Source organism: Brassica napus, chromosome A8, assembly GCF_020379485.1.
Source record: "Brassica napus cultivar Da-Ae chromosome A8, Da-Ae, whole genome shotgun sequence".
In the NCBI taxonomy this organism is placed as follows: Eukaryota; Viridiplantae; Streptophyta; class Magnoliopsida; order Brassicales; family Brassicaceae; genus Brassica; species Brassica napus.
In genome coordinates, this window is record NC_063441.1 from 7,737,253 (window position 1) to 7,751,365 (window position 14,113).

The window sequence follows — 14,113 nt, forward strand, 5'->3', positions numbered from 1 at the left end:
GTTCGCTACGTAGCGACCGAGCTTTGGCTCGAGCTCGGTCGCTACGTAGCGACCGAGCGGGACGATCGCTCGGTCGCTACGTAGCGACCGAGCGGGACGATCGCTCGGTCGCTACGTAGCGACCGAGCTTGGCTGAGCTCGGTCGCTACGTAGCGACCGAGCGGGACGATTGCTTGGTCGCTACGTAGCGACCGAGCTTTGGCTCGAGCTCGGTCGCTACGTAGCGACTGAGCGAGACGGAGGTTCGGTCGCTACGTAGCGACCGAGCTGTGTGCATGCTTGGTCGCGTATCGATCGAGCTTGGCTTGTCCGCGGTCTGATTTCCATACTCGAGCTTGTCCGCGGCCGATTTGGATACATGTCCGTTTCCTTGGGACAATCGGTATTTAGTGGTTCGATTGAGATTTGGACGATATTTTACTGCAAGGCTGTTCGTAAAGATATCTTTACGAAGATTACTTTTCGTAAAAACGGTTATGCTGACTTTTACGGACTTTCAGGCATTGATTCCGTCGTGACCGATTTTGACCCCAACAGTTAGCCCCCCAGCTCGTTAGAACCATGAGCTTACAGCGTGAGGTTCTAGCGAGTGGCCTAGCAAGTTAGGCAAGTAAGGTGAGTTAGGCGGAATTAATGGTTGAAAAGGTCAGTGGTAAATGGTTTTCTCGCTCTCCTAAAAATAGAACGCGATAAGATTGGGGCTGCGCCTTATGACAGCTGCCTACGTACCCTTGTTGAAGGGATCAAGCCTTTCGTAGTTCGTCTTTGAGTTAAGGATCTTATGACTAGTTTTCTAGTGAGACATTTATGGTCTAGTTTTTATGTAGCGGTTATAAGGCGTGTTGCTGCCGATGGCATTTTGTATGGATGTAGAAGGAAAACTACGAGTTGTCATCTCGTAATCTAACTCTGTGTGAATTGCTATATCCGTAATCTGTTTCGAGAGTTTTCTGCAGTGTGTAAACTTGGGGATTTCTGAAGATTCTCGAATATTGGCAAAGAGACAAATTTTGGGATCTCGTATCAGGGTGTTTGATACTATGCCTAGAGATGTTAGAGACCAGTGCGCTGGGTTTAGGGCAAGACCTAGGTTTACTCCTGGTTTTAGAGGGTGCGATGACTAATTCGACTTACGTATCCCGTTTCAGTTTCATCCTGATTCCATACCGATTTAAATTCCGCGATAGGTTCTCGGCTTATACGACTTGTATGGTTGGAATCGAGCATCTCTCCGGAGATCGGAAGTGCTGGACCAAAATTTTGGATTTCTTTTATAGCGCTATTATCCTTGTGTCGGATGTACGAGAGTCATCTCTACGAGATGGCTAAGTCTGTTTAAGACGTTGAGAGTTTGTTGTGATCAGCAACAAACTTAATGGTAAAAAATACCGTTTCGAGTCTTCGCGAAGGATATGTTTTGAGAAGATGTTAGTGCGTATGACTGTCTGGTCTTCCAAGAAAATGTTTTTATCGAGGAAGGAAATTTCGTCGAAGAACGAATCTTCAGGCGTCTGCGACGTCTCGCGATGCTGAAGATTTGTTATTCTTTCGTATGCCGCGTTTCGGGCTTGAAATGTTCGCGGGTTTGTAGATGTTTCGCGATGTTGCAAGGGTTTAGTCTTAGCCCTGTGTTTGAGAAACATTCTGGTTTGACTACAAATGTTCGCAGCCAAAATTGTTGTTCCTGTTTGGATGCTAATAGTTTTATTTGCGATCGAGGAATTATGACTGAGGTGTCATGTAAATTTGTCCATGGGAACATGCGTTTTCCTTCATAGTGTTTTGTGAAGTGTTGGCCTTCCGAGATCTATTTCGTGGATTCTTTAGGATGTTTCGTATAGCTCTAGGAGCTTTGTTCTGAATTTTTCTTTACATGCCGCGTATTACGGTTAAAACGTTGCGGGCTTGGAGGAGCGTATTGAACTTGGTCAATTTTCGAAAAGTTTAGATTTTCCGTTAACCGTTTGGTTGTTAGGACTTAGTTTCGTTACGAAGAATTTATCATATGATTTCCGACTGTGGGCTATACGATAATTTATCATATCACATAACCGATTTTACGAAGGTCGTAACTTAGTGATATGTATACATATGTCAAAGTAGCATTATTTCTGCGGGTTCTACGAGAAACATTCCCGTTGTGATTTTGATCTTAGGTGAAAGTTGCTTGGAGTTACCCATGGAGTATTACCGAAGTTTATTTCAATACGATCTAGTCGCGGGACGTTTTTCATAGGTTACGCTTGGACTGTGATTTGGTTGTTTCCACGTTGACGACTTGGGATATGTCGGTTCCGAGGAAATTACCAGAAATGAATCGGTTTTAAGACGACGTTCATGTCTCTAACTTTTTCTCTTTTTAGGAAGCGAGCTTGATATGCGTGGCGATCGTTTCTCGACTTTCGGAGAGTTTAGATCGGTTTGCAAGATCTGGATGACCAATTATGGAACAATATATCGAGACAGGAAAAAATCGCTTAAAACTTAGTTCGCTAGACTATCCGCCTAGGTTTTACGTTCCCTAAAGTTCTATGGCAGCCTCAAAGTAATTTCCTGCGAAAATTCCAAGTCTGATTTTAAAAATTTCAAGTCGGAAATACCTTAGTTGTCCCTTCTCAGTTTTGCGTGCTCATTTATGTTTCCTATTCTCGTGTATGTTCGCCATTTCCGATATTGGTGTTTATCCTTTGAAACTTGACATTTATCTTCCGAACTTGACTGTTATCTTCTCCTTAGATAAGACGTCGATTTTTGTAAAAAGGTCCAATGTAATCGTATAGTTAAGGCGGCTAAGGTGTTAAGTTAACCATTACCGTTTTATACGATTAATCTGAATCCATGCGAGAAAATAGGTCTTTGCGGTTTTTTTTTTTTTTTATATCGTAAAGTCTCAATGGTAACTTTAATCGAGGCGAAACAAGAGACGTTTCGATCGGGATTCGAAAGTGAACGCAAAGATGGAGGTAGGGTGAGCAGAAACAAGTCAAGGAGTTTAAGATGAGGTTTACTTGTTTTGTCGTAAAATCGCAACGGAAACTCCGATTGAGACGAAACGAAAAGCGTTTGATGAGAATTCAAAGGAGAACGCAAAGGAGGACCCCTTTGAGGCCTGACAGGTCGCTATAGCGAGTGAGGATGTCATCTCGGTCGCTATAGCGAGTGGAAGGGAGCCGAGACGAGTCCTACTTGTTTTCGTCGTAAAATCTCAACGGAAACTCCGATTGAGACGAAACGAAAAACATTTCGAAGAGGATTCAAAGGAGAACGCAAAGTAAGAACCCTTTGAGGACTTACAGGTCTCTACGTAGCGACTGACAGTCTGACAGGTCGCTACGTAGCGAACGGAAGCAAGCCGAGAAGCGTCCTACTTGTTTTCGTCGTAAAATCTCAACGGAAACTCCGATTGAGACGAAACGAAAAGCGTTTCGATGAGGATTCAAAAGAAAACCCAAAGGAGGACCTTTCTGAGGCCTTACAGGTCGCTACGTAGCGACTGACAGTCTGACAGGTCGCTACGTAGCGAGTGGAAGCAAGCCGAGAAGCGTCCTACTTGTTTTCGTCGTAAAATCTCAACGGAAACTCCGATTGAGACGAAACGAAAAGCATTTCGAAGAGGATTCAAAGGAGAACGCAAAGGAAGTACCCTTTGAGGACTTACAGGTCGCTACGTAGCGACTGACAGTCTGACAGGTCGCTACGTAGCGAACGGAAGCAAGCCGAGAAGCGTCCTACTTGTTTTCGTCGTAAAATCTCAACGGAAACTCCGATTGAGACGAAACGAAAAGCGTTTCGATGAGGATTCAAAAGACAACCCAAAGGAGGACCTTTCTGAGGCCTTACAGGTCGCTACGTAGCGACTGACAGTCTGACAGGTCGCTACGTAGCGAGTGGAAGCAAGCCGAGAAGCGTCCTACTTGTTTTCGTCGTAAAATCTCAACGGAAACTCCGATTGAGACGAAACGAAAAGCGTTTCGATGAGAATTCAAAAGACAACCCAAAGGAGGACCTTTCTGAGGCCTTACAGGTCGCTACGTAGCGACTGACAGTCTGACAGGTCGCTACGTAGCGAGTGGAAGCAAGCCGAGACGAGTCCCACTTGTTTTCGTCGTGAAATCTCAACGGAAACTCCGATTGAGACGAAACGAAAAGTGTTTCGACGAGGATTCAAAATAGAACCCAAAGGAGGACCTTTCTGAGGCCTTACAGGTCGCTACGTAGCGACTGACAGTCTGACAGGTCGCTACGTAGCGAGTGGAAGCAAGCCGAGACGAGTCCCACTTGTTTTCGTCGTAAAATCTCAACGGAAACTCCGATTGAGACGAAACGAAAAGCGTTTCGACGAGGATTCAAAAGAGAACCCAAAGGAGGACCTTTCTGAGGCCTTACAGGTCGCTACGTAGCGACTGACAGTCTGACAGGTCGCTACGTAGCGAGTGGAAGCAAGCCGAGACGAGTCCCACTTGTTTTCGTCGTAAAATCTCAACGGAAACTCCGATTGAGACGAAACGAAAAGCGTTTTGACGAGGATTCAAAAGAGAACCCAAAGGAGGACCTTTCTGAGGTCTTACAGGTCGCTATGTAGCGAGTGGAGAGTTGGCTTGAGCTCGGTCACTACGTAGCGACCGAGCAGTGTGCGTGCTCGGTCGCTACGTAGCGACCGAGCAGTGTGCGTGCTCGGTCGCTACGTAGCGACCAAGCAGTGTGCGTGCTCGGTCGCTACGTAGCGACCGAGCTGTGTAATCGTTTTGTTGTGTTTCTTTTTTCGCGATTAACGTAGGGGTTTTTCAGCGGTTTTTTTGGGAGAACAAGTTTTATCCTTCCGAAATGTTTTCGGAAAACGTGTTTTGGTAAAACCCTTACGCATCGAGATTTGTTTACGAGGTTTTGATAATATTTATCGTTTCCCTTCTTGTTTACAGGGAGAAATCGCGAGCTTGTTTAGTGCTCTTCCTGTGGCGGAAGGTCGCGACTAAGTTTTCGATTTTGTTGAATACTACGGCGTTTGCATAAGCGTTGGCCATAGAAGCAGTCAGTGCTGCGAGTTTGTCTTTCATATATCCAAACATCGTTTCGATCAAGCGTTTTGTGGCCATGAGTAAGAGTAATCCGTAACCCCCCCTCCTTCTAGCGCCAAACTGTGGTAACCGAAATTCGCACTGTCGATTTCCGTTTAAATAAGGAAACTAGGAAAACCCTAATTTCCCAGAGGTCCCGGATCTCTGCGAGAGCCAACGACAAGTGATCGAATATATGCGGAAATCATGAAAAGATAACAAACGAGTTTAGAGAAAACAGTAGATCTTATTTTGAGTCCGCGTAAGGGCGTTGCAATCATTACAAGAGAATACAAAGGCTTTGGCCGCAGGGGCCGTCAGCGAGTTACCTAGTTCTAGCAACATAAAACCCTAATCCTAGTTGAGTCGCAGCTCGATAACAAAGGACGAAAAAGATATCTAAAAGGCTTAGATTGATTTCGGACTGAACCTTGTTAAAGGCTGCCTACGTACCCCTTTCAAGGATCAAGCCGAACGTAGTTCAATTGATAGAGCTGGACAAGAGATCGAACTGCCTGGGCGAGTTCGTCTAGTAATTGAGTGCCAGTCATAGAAACCGAACTTGTCGAGAATAAGCCTAAAGTTTCTAAGTGCAGAGAATTCTGAATCTAAAAAGTTCTCCCCCCCTTGCTCCTCGCCTAGGACTCCTTATATACTAGCTCCAAGGTCGGTTTACGCTTTTACTCTTCTGCCCTTAAGCCGTCATAGCATAAAAATGGAGATATTCCATTTTTCCCGATCTTCACAATTATCTTCAAAACTTCCGTATTTATCCGCGGAAACTTGACATTTATCCTTCCTTGTGGACCAAGCGTAAACCAGTCTGTGGTTTACGGGCTTATGGTTAGGAAAATCATAGGATGGGCCTCGAGTCGTGTTTTAGGTCCCTTTGGGCCGTCTTCCGACTCGACACGTTTACTACGAGTTTTCCGCGGTTTCTAATCCGCGAAGTTTGATCGATGAATTAGAATGGCGGGAAACATGGACTGAGCTTGCTACGGTCTTCGGGAGATAGCATTCGAAGGTTTTCACGAGAATGCAAGAACTGGTGTCGTATTGACGTTCGGAAAGGTTCAATCGCTACACAGCGACCGAACTTTGGCTCGAGCCTGGTCGCTTCGTAGCGACCGAGCGGGACGAGCCCTCGGTCGCTACGTAGCGACCGAGCTTTGGCCCGAGCTCGGTCGCTACGTAGCGACCGAGCGGGACGATCGCTCGGTCGCTACGTAGCGACCGAGCTTTGGCTCGAGCGTTGTCGCTACGTAGCGACCGAGCGGGACGATCGCTCGGTCGCTACGTAGCGACCGAGCTATGGCTCGAGCTCGGTCGCTACGTAGCGACCGAGCTTTGGCTCGAGCTCGGTCGCTACGTAGCGACCAAGCGGGACGATCGCTCGGTTGCTACGTAGCGACCGAGCTTTGGCTCGAGCTCGGTCGCTACGTAGCGACCGAGCGGGACGATCGCTCGGTCGCTACGTAGCGACCGAGCGGGACGATCGCTACGTAGCGACCGAGCTATGGCTCGAGCTCGGTCACTACGTAGCGACCGAGCGGGACGATCGCTCGGTCGCTACGTAGCGACCGAGCTTTGGCTCGAGCTCGGTCGCTACGTAGCGACCTAGCTATGGCTCGAGCTCGGTCGCTACGTAGCGACCGAGCTTTGGCTCGGTCGCTACGTAGCGACCGAGCTTTGGCTCGAGCTCGGTCGCTACGTAGCGACCGAGCGAGATGGAGGCTTGGTCGCTACATAGCGACCGAGCTGTGTGCATGCTTGGTCGCCGCGTATCGATCGAGCTTGGCTTGTCCGCGGTCTGATTTCCATACTCGAGCTTGTCCGCGGCCGATTTGGATACATGTCCGTTTCCTTGGGACAATCGGTATTTAGTGGTTCGATTGAGATTTGGACGATATTTTACTGCAAGGCTGTTCGTAAAGATATCTTTACGAAGATTACTTTTCGTAAAAACGGTTATGCTGACTTTTACGGACTTTCAGGCATTGATTCCGTCGTGACCGATTTTGACCCCAACATGGGATACCTTACACAAGGTGTATGGCAACACTTTAAACGTGAGCATAATCTTTGACGTGAAGAGGAAAATTAACAATTTGCAGTAGGAGGTGATGGACTTCACCAAGCACCTTGGAAAGTTTAGTCAGATGTGGTCTGAGATTGAAATGCTGACCAACCACCACTGATCCTTACACCCTCAAAGAAAGGCGTGAGCAAGACAAGGTCTTTGGGTTACTTCTGACACTCAATCCGAGCTTTAATGATGTGTTCAAACACATCTTGAGAGTTAAGGAGCTTCCAAGCATGGGTGATGTGTGTGCTCAGTTTCAAAAGGAACTAGGCTCATATGGGTTGTTTGGTGGAAAAGGGAAGCTATCTATGGCATACAAGGCTGCAAAAGTGGAGAATGCTTCAGCAAACAATGGAGCTTACAAACCAGCTGGAGGAGATAGGTTTGTGACTTGTAAACATTGCAAGAAGAAGGGACACTCCAAGAGCAACTGCTGGATTCTCCATCCTCACCTTAGACCACCCTCAACAAACAATTTCAACCAAGGCAGAGCACATGAAGCAAGAGCTCAAGTAGTGCAACCAAACAATGCAGTCTCCATGCGCATGGGAGAAGATGGGAGACCAATAATTTCAACCACTCATGCTGGTGGATCTACAATGCAAACCACTTCTCAGCTCTCAAGTCAGACATTAAGCCCTTATAAAGGCTCTTAATGCAAACTCTGGTAACATCAATGTTAATGCTTTGAATTCTATTCACAATGAATCTCATACTCCTAGAATTTTGATTATTAATTCATGAGCTTCTCATCATATGATTAAGGATGCTATACTGATTAGTGATGTCAAACCTGCTCTAGGTAGTGTAATGATTGCAAATGGAGATCGAATTCCAATTGAAAGAGTAGGAAATCTGAAGCTGTTTGATAAGGAATCACAAGCCTTTTACATGCCCACTTTCACCTCTAACTTATTATCTGTTAAGAAAGCAACTAATGATCTGAATTGCAATGTTATTTTCAGTTCTAATGATGTTTGCTTTCGGGATACTAAGACTAGTAAGTACTTTGTCATTTTCTATGTTGATGATCATCATCACTGGAAGTGACAAGGAAGGTATCATCTCAACCAAAGCTTTTCTTAAATCTTCATTGGATATTAAAGATTTGAGTGAGTTAAAGTACTTCCTAGAGACTGAAATATGCTGCTCTAAAGAGGGACTCTTCTTATCCCAAAGGAAGTACACACTTGATCTTTTAAATGAGACATGAAAGCTTGGAGGAAGAGTAACCAAAACTCCACTTGAAGAAGGGTACAAAGTATTGTGCGAGGGGAAGTTTGAATATAAGCTATTTGGAAATGTCAAACTCTATAGGAGAATGGTTGGAAAGCTGAACTATCTAACCATTACAAGATCAGACATATGCTTTGCTGTGAATCAAGTCAGCTAACATATGCAAGACCTAAAGTTCATCATTGGAGTATGGTGGAAAAGACCATGAGGTATTTGAGAGAAGCTTCGGGTCAAGGTGTATGGATGGGTTGCAACAAGAGCACAGAGATTGTGGGATATTGCGATGCAGACTGGACTGGTGATATAGTGGACAGGAGGTCTACAACATGCTATTGCACATTCATTGGAGGCAACTTAGTAACTTGGAAGAGCAAGAAGCAAAAGGTGATATCATGTTCAAGTGCTGAAGCAGAGTATATGGCAATGAGGAAGCTCACTAGTAAACTCATTTGGATCAGAAACCTGCTAGGAGATTTGTGCATAGAGACAACAACACCAATCACAATGCATTATGAAAATCAGGCGGCTATTCATATAGCATCAAACTCAGTATTTCATGAGAGGACAAAGCACATTAAGGTGGATTGTCACAAGGTGAGACAAGCTGTGGAGCAAATGATCATATTGCCTTGCTACACAAGGAATGAAGATCAACTTGCTAACATCTTCACCAAAGGAGCAAGTACCAAAGTTTGTGAGTCCATCCATCCAAGGTTAGGACTCATAGACTTGTCCAGATCATGATCATTTTGGCCATGAAGCATCTACTCTTTTTTCTTAGTGTGCTTTTATCCCATTGGGGTTTTCACACTAAGATTTTAATGAGGGATGTAATATATTCATGGCTTTCAAACTTGACCATACCTTATGCTCAAGTTTGAGAGGGAGTATTGAGAAGAGGAAACATGAATTCTTGAAGAAGAGCTAACCCATCCAAGCTTTGCCATCCACATATAGCTGTTTCCCCGGTAACCCATCCAAAACAACGTATCCATTCGACCGTTGGAGGCAAGAGAAACCATTTTGAATTTGAATCAAAAGAGTTGTTGGAGACTTGTCACATCAAACTCATTTGCTTATACAATATTACTTTCTGTATAATCCTTCTATATATACTCAACTCTAGACTACAAGAAAAGATTAAGGGAATAAGATTCTCCTTCTTTATTCTCTCTCTTTCAAACAACTTTCTATTCTCTCTCTTTCTCTCTCTCTCTCTCTCTCTCTCTCTCTCTCTCTCTCTCTCTCTCTCTCTCTCTCTCTCTCTCTCTCTCTCTCTCTCTCTTTTTCTTTTTCTGGATTCACAACTCTCTCTCTTTTATTCTTGGACTGTTCATCTTGGTTACTTATTTTCTTACAACTAAGACTTAAGTGCAATGGAACCAATAACATATATGCTACTTCTTTGGATTATGACCTCACACAAAAGCAAGAACTTGTATTTTTTTTGTTGCTTTTTGTTTTATCTCTGTGAATTATGTTTTTTTTTTACGTCGAAAGACCATTCTATTACTCAAACTTGATGTGGTCTGGATAACCAAACCGGAATAGAATAACCAATAAAATGTAACTCCCTATGGAAGGATCTAGCAGTCTTAGCTAAAAAGTCTGAAATCTGATTGCGCGCTCGTGGAACATGAATGATGTTGAAATCCGGAAAGCATATGTGTAGCGTCTCTATCCTCTCCAATTCCGTCACAAAGCTTGGCCAAGCCTGAGGTTCCTTTATCACCGCAATCAGCTCCTTACAGCCTGTCCCGAAGCTCTGGCATGTTGAATTATGTTATGTAAGTATGTAAACAATAGATCTAATAACCAGTGAAAAATATTATCCAGACATGAAATCCATGATTTTACTATTCAAAGCTAAAATTTTCAAATATCAAATATTAGCTTATATAGTAGACTGAACTTTAAATCTTGGATAATTTCATATGTCAAAATTTTTCGTTGTCCTCAATGTTGATTTTGGAAAACATTAGTTCTGTAACGTATGTTCCTTGTCTGTGATAAAATTATGGGTCCAAATGGTGACCGCGGAATTGGTAATATTAGCTGGACGGAATTTTTGTGCGGTACGGTCCAAGTGCGGTTCGTGCAGTTTGCGGGACAAGTGTGGTTTTGAAAAAACTAGCGGTGCGAAATTGTGTTGATTGGTGAACATGTATAGTTTGCAGAATTGAACAATTAAAAAAATAATGTTAAACAAAAATATCAATGAAATCAATATAATTTAAAGTTCAAATTTTCTATTTACTGTTATTGATGTAATTGTTTTTCTTATTTAGAAACTCTTAATACCAAAATTTACCTGAATTAAAATTTAAATTACATATATATTTAAAAAAAAGTAAAATTCAAAAAAAAAATACTATCGACTATTTTGATTTTCGCACAACATATTTGCAATACTACAGCAGTATCATGACAAGATCACAGTGCTCCATTCCATATATACGTGAATAACATATTCAAATCACAGATGCATTATCATGTCGATTCCAATCCATTCCTTGTAACTCAGGCTCCACTTTTACGCATATATGAGTCTCATCCATAGCTCCAACGAATCCACTGAAAAAAGGATAATATCTTCGATCTGAGTAAATTTTTTCATGAATTCGCATTAGCTCTTGTCTTATTTGAGTTCTAATATAATCGCATGCCAATAGTTCTGTTGCCGTAAGAACTTCCATAAATTTTCTTTGAACCGTCTCCTGATTTCGACTAAATCTTAAACCAACATCTCTTTGAACTTCATTATGCCCACATATCTATAGAAACTTAGCCACACTTTCTTCAATACTTACATTTAGTGTTGGTTGTAGACCATAGCTTGTTTGTAGTGTATCACACAATGAGCAGAAACACGGCAGTGACATTCGTAATAACTGAAGACAAGCATCATCATCTTCTTGTAATCGTCGCCATATATTTCTCCAACCTAGACCTCTATCGGTTTGTACTGGTGCCCTTTCAAAATAGCGATGATAATAAGTCAAAGTTGGATTGATTATTAACTCTGCAAACTGCTCATTTTCCAAATTCCACATTTCTATTTTCTCTTCGTAACTTAGATTGTGTATACCTTGTGCTCGTAATTGACATATACGAAAAACCTGAAATTTTAAACATGAAATAAAATAATCCGTCAGTAAATATAAAATATATTAACCAAATAAAAAAGATTATAACACTAAAAATATGTCAATATCTTACAATAAAAGCTAAAATATAGAAATACAACTATCAAAAAACTAATCTTCGTCTTCTGAGTAATTTTGGTGACTTTCATTTATATTTATAGATGTTCCCCACATGTTGAATAAACCTCATGGTCTAGGTGTATGTGAAGTATGACCAGCATTATCGTGTTTGGTGAAATTCCGACTGCTGCATTATTTTCTTGAGTATTCCTCAGACTTTCTTCTTCACTCCAACGGAAAATCCATATTGAACAGTTGTTGGATTCGTCCTTGATGGTCCGCCTTGTTGAAAGTTTGATAAAATCCCCCACCCTGAAGTATTTTGTGAAAGTCCCCACTGTGAAGCATTTAGTGGTGTGTCCCACTGTGAAGCATTTGGTGGCGTACTCCACTGTGAAATATTTGGCTGTGGTCCCCATTGTTGAGAGTTTGGTGGTGTGCCTCATTGTTGAGAAGTTGGCGGTGTGTTCCATTGTTGAACATTTGGTGGTTGTCCCCATTGTTGAGTTGGCTGGGTTGCACCCCACTGCTGAGCATTAGGTGTTGTCCCCCATCGTGAAACACTTGGCGGTGTACCCTATTGCTAAGCATTTGGTGGTGTACCCCATTGCCGAGAAAACGGTGGGGTACCCCATTGTTGAGCAGTTGGCGGTGTGCCCCATTGTTGACTATATGAACTCCTACATGATTGGTCAACACCTAACTGTTTTGGCACATCTTCGTTGTTTCGTGAAACACCAGTCATAGCTTCTAATAATTGTAACTTATCTTCATCGATGCTTCCAGCTATATCAAGAAAATACTTACGCCAAAAGACTAACTCTTTAAGAGTATTAAGGCATGTCCAGTAAAATCTTCATTTTGGAATGTCTAGAGGAAGAAATTTTTCTTCTGCCTTTTTCCATTCATCATAGTTTTCTTGGTCAAAAGCACATGGACGAAGTTGTTGTAAACTTTGTCGTTGAAATTCTGTATATCCAGCGATAGTGTCTTGTATTGTTGTCTCAAAAGATTGTCTTCTTCTATTTCCTCGTTACCCACTCTTGGGAGGAACTCCAGAAGTTTCTCCTAATCTATGAGATGTGGTCCGACGTCTAGCGCTTGATTGTAAATTTTGTCTCCCTCGTTGATGGCCTCTACGAACTGTTTCATTGGTATCTTCATTAAAATGATGTGTCCCAAAGTCAACTATAGCACGATACACTTCTTCTTCTTCCATCTCTTGAGGTTGTGTTTGTGGTCGATCACCACTATTTGTGTCTGATCCATCGTCAATTTCTTCATCTACTAAACGTGTGTTGATCAACTCTTCTCTTCGTTGGCGTGCAGAGTGTTGAGATTGCGATTGAAAATCATGTAGTGCGAAACATCGTACCATCACCTCCCAAAAAATGAGTGGCTTTCGGTTCAAGCTTTTTGTTAATTTACATTCCTATAAGTATACAATCATTAGATTATTTTATATGTAAGTATTTGATTTTGTTATTATAAAAATTATGTATACGTACGACTTCACGTTCCTTCCACCATGCCTCAGACGCATATATCATAGATGTATCAGGATCAACCGAGATACCAGTAAAACTCATTAGAGTTTTCCATCTCTTATAACTTTTTTGAATTCATCAAGCTTGTTTTTGAAGAAATTATAAGTTATATTCATATTGAACGCTCGGTTGAATTTGTCAACCATATACTCTCTACCGATAACTGATGGAGTTTTAAGAGTATAATCATCCAAAGGAACTGCTTCATCGAACAGTTGAATTAATGTTTTTTCTTGTATGTATGACCATTTGTATTTGTCTTTATTCTACGAATTTATAAATTATAACATTAGTATTAAAATTAAATTTGCAAAATTTATAAGTCAAAATTAGTAAAACTTTACCCTTAAAAGTTGCTTCTGCTAGAGGAGTTGAATCTTCCGCCGGTTGGTTTGAATTTGTTGGTCTGCAAGAGTTGGTATTTCGCTGGCGATTTGACGACATCTTCACCTTCAATTTGAATATAATAGTTAATACTATAGAATCTTAAATATAACGTAAACTATTACCTTTTTAAAATAAAGTTCATCGTATTGTTAAGAAATAGTAGTTTTCTTATATAATGATTATGTTTTTTTTCCCAACTCATTTGTATATAAAAATAACAAATTGATTTAAATGTATAAAGGTACATTATTATTTATAGTAAGTAATCAGATTATGTAAACATTGTAAGCTATAATGTGTGTAGTTAGTTTATGGTTACTTAATATACTGTTAACTATGGTTAAATCTTATTATTTAACATATTTATATAGGGCAATTGTCAATAATAGCACCTTTAGAGTTTTTGTCTCAAAAATGACACTAGAAGGAGAAAATCACAAAAATGACCGTCATTAAAGGGTAAAATATCTCTAATACCCTTGGTTTAAAATTAAATAAATAAAAATTAAAAAAAAATTAAAAAAAAATGAAAAAAGAAATTTTTTTTATAGTTTCAGATTATATGTTTTCAGATTTGAAATTGATTATAATTTTTTTTTT

The 14,113-nt window shown here is 41.5% G+C and overlaps 1 pseudogene; it reads right to left on the reverse strand.

Moving 5' to 3' along the window:
- Positions 1 to 11,014: 11,014 nt before the first annotated feature.
- Positions 11,015 to 13,570, reverse strand: LOC106418819 (annotated as a pseudogene).
- Positions 13,571 to 14,113: the final 543 nt, after the last annotated feature.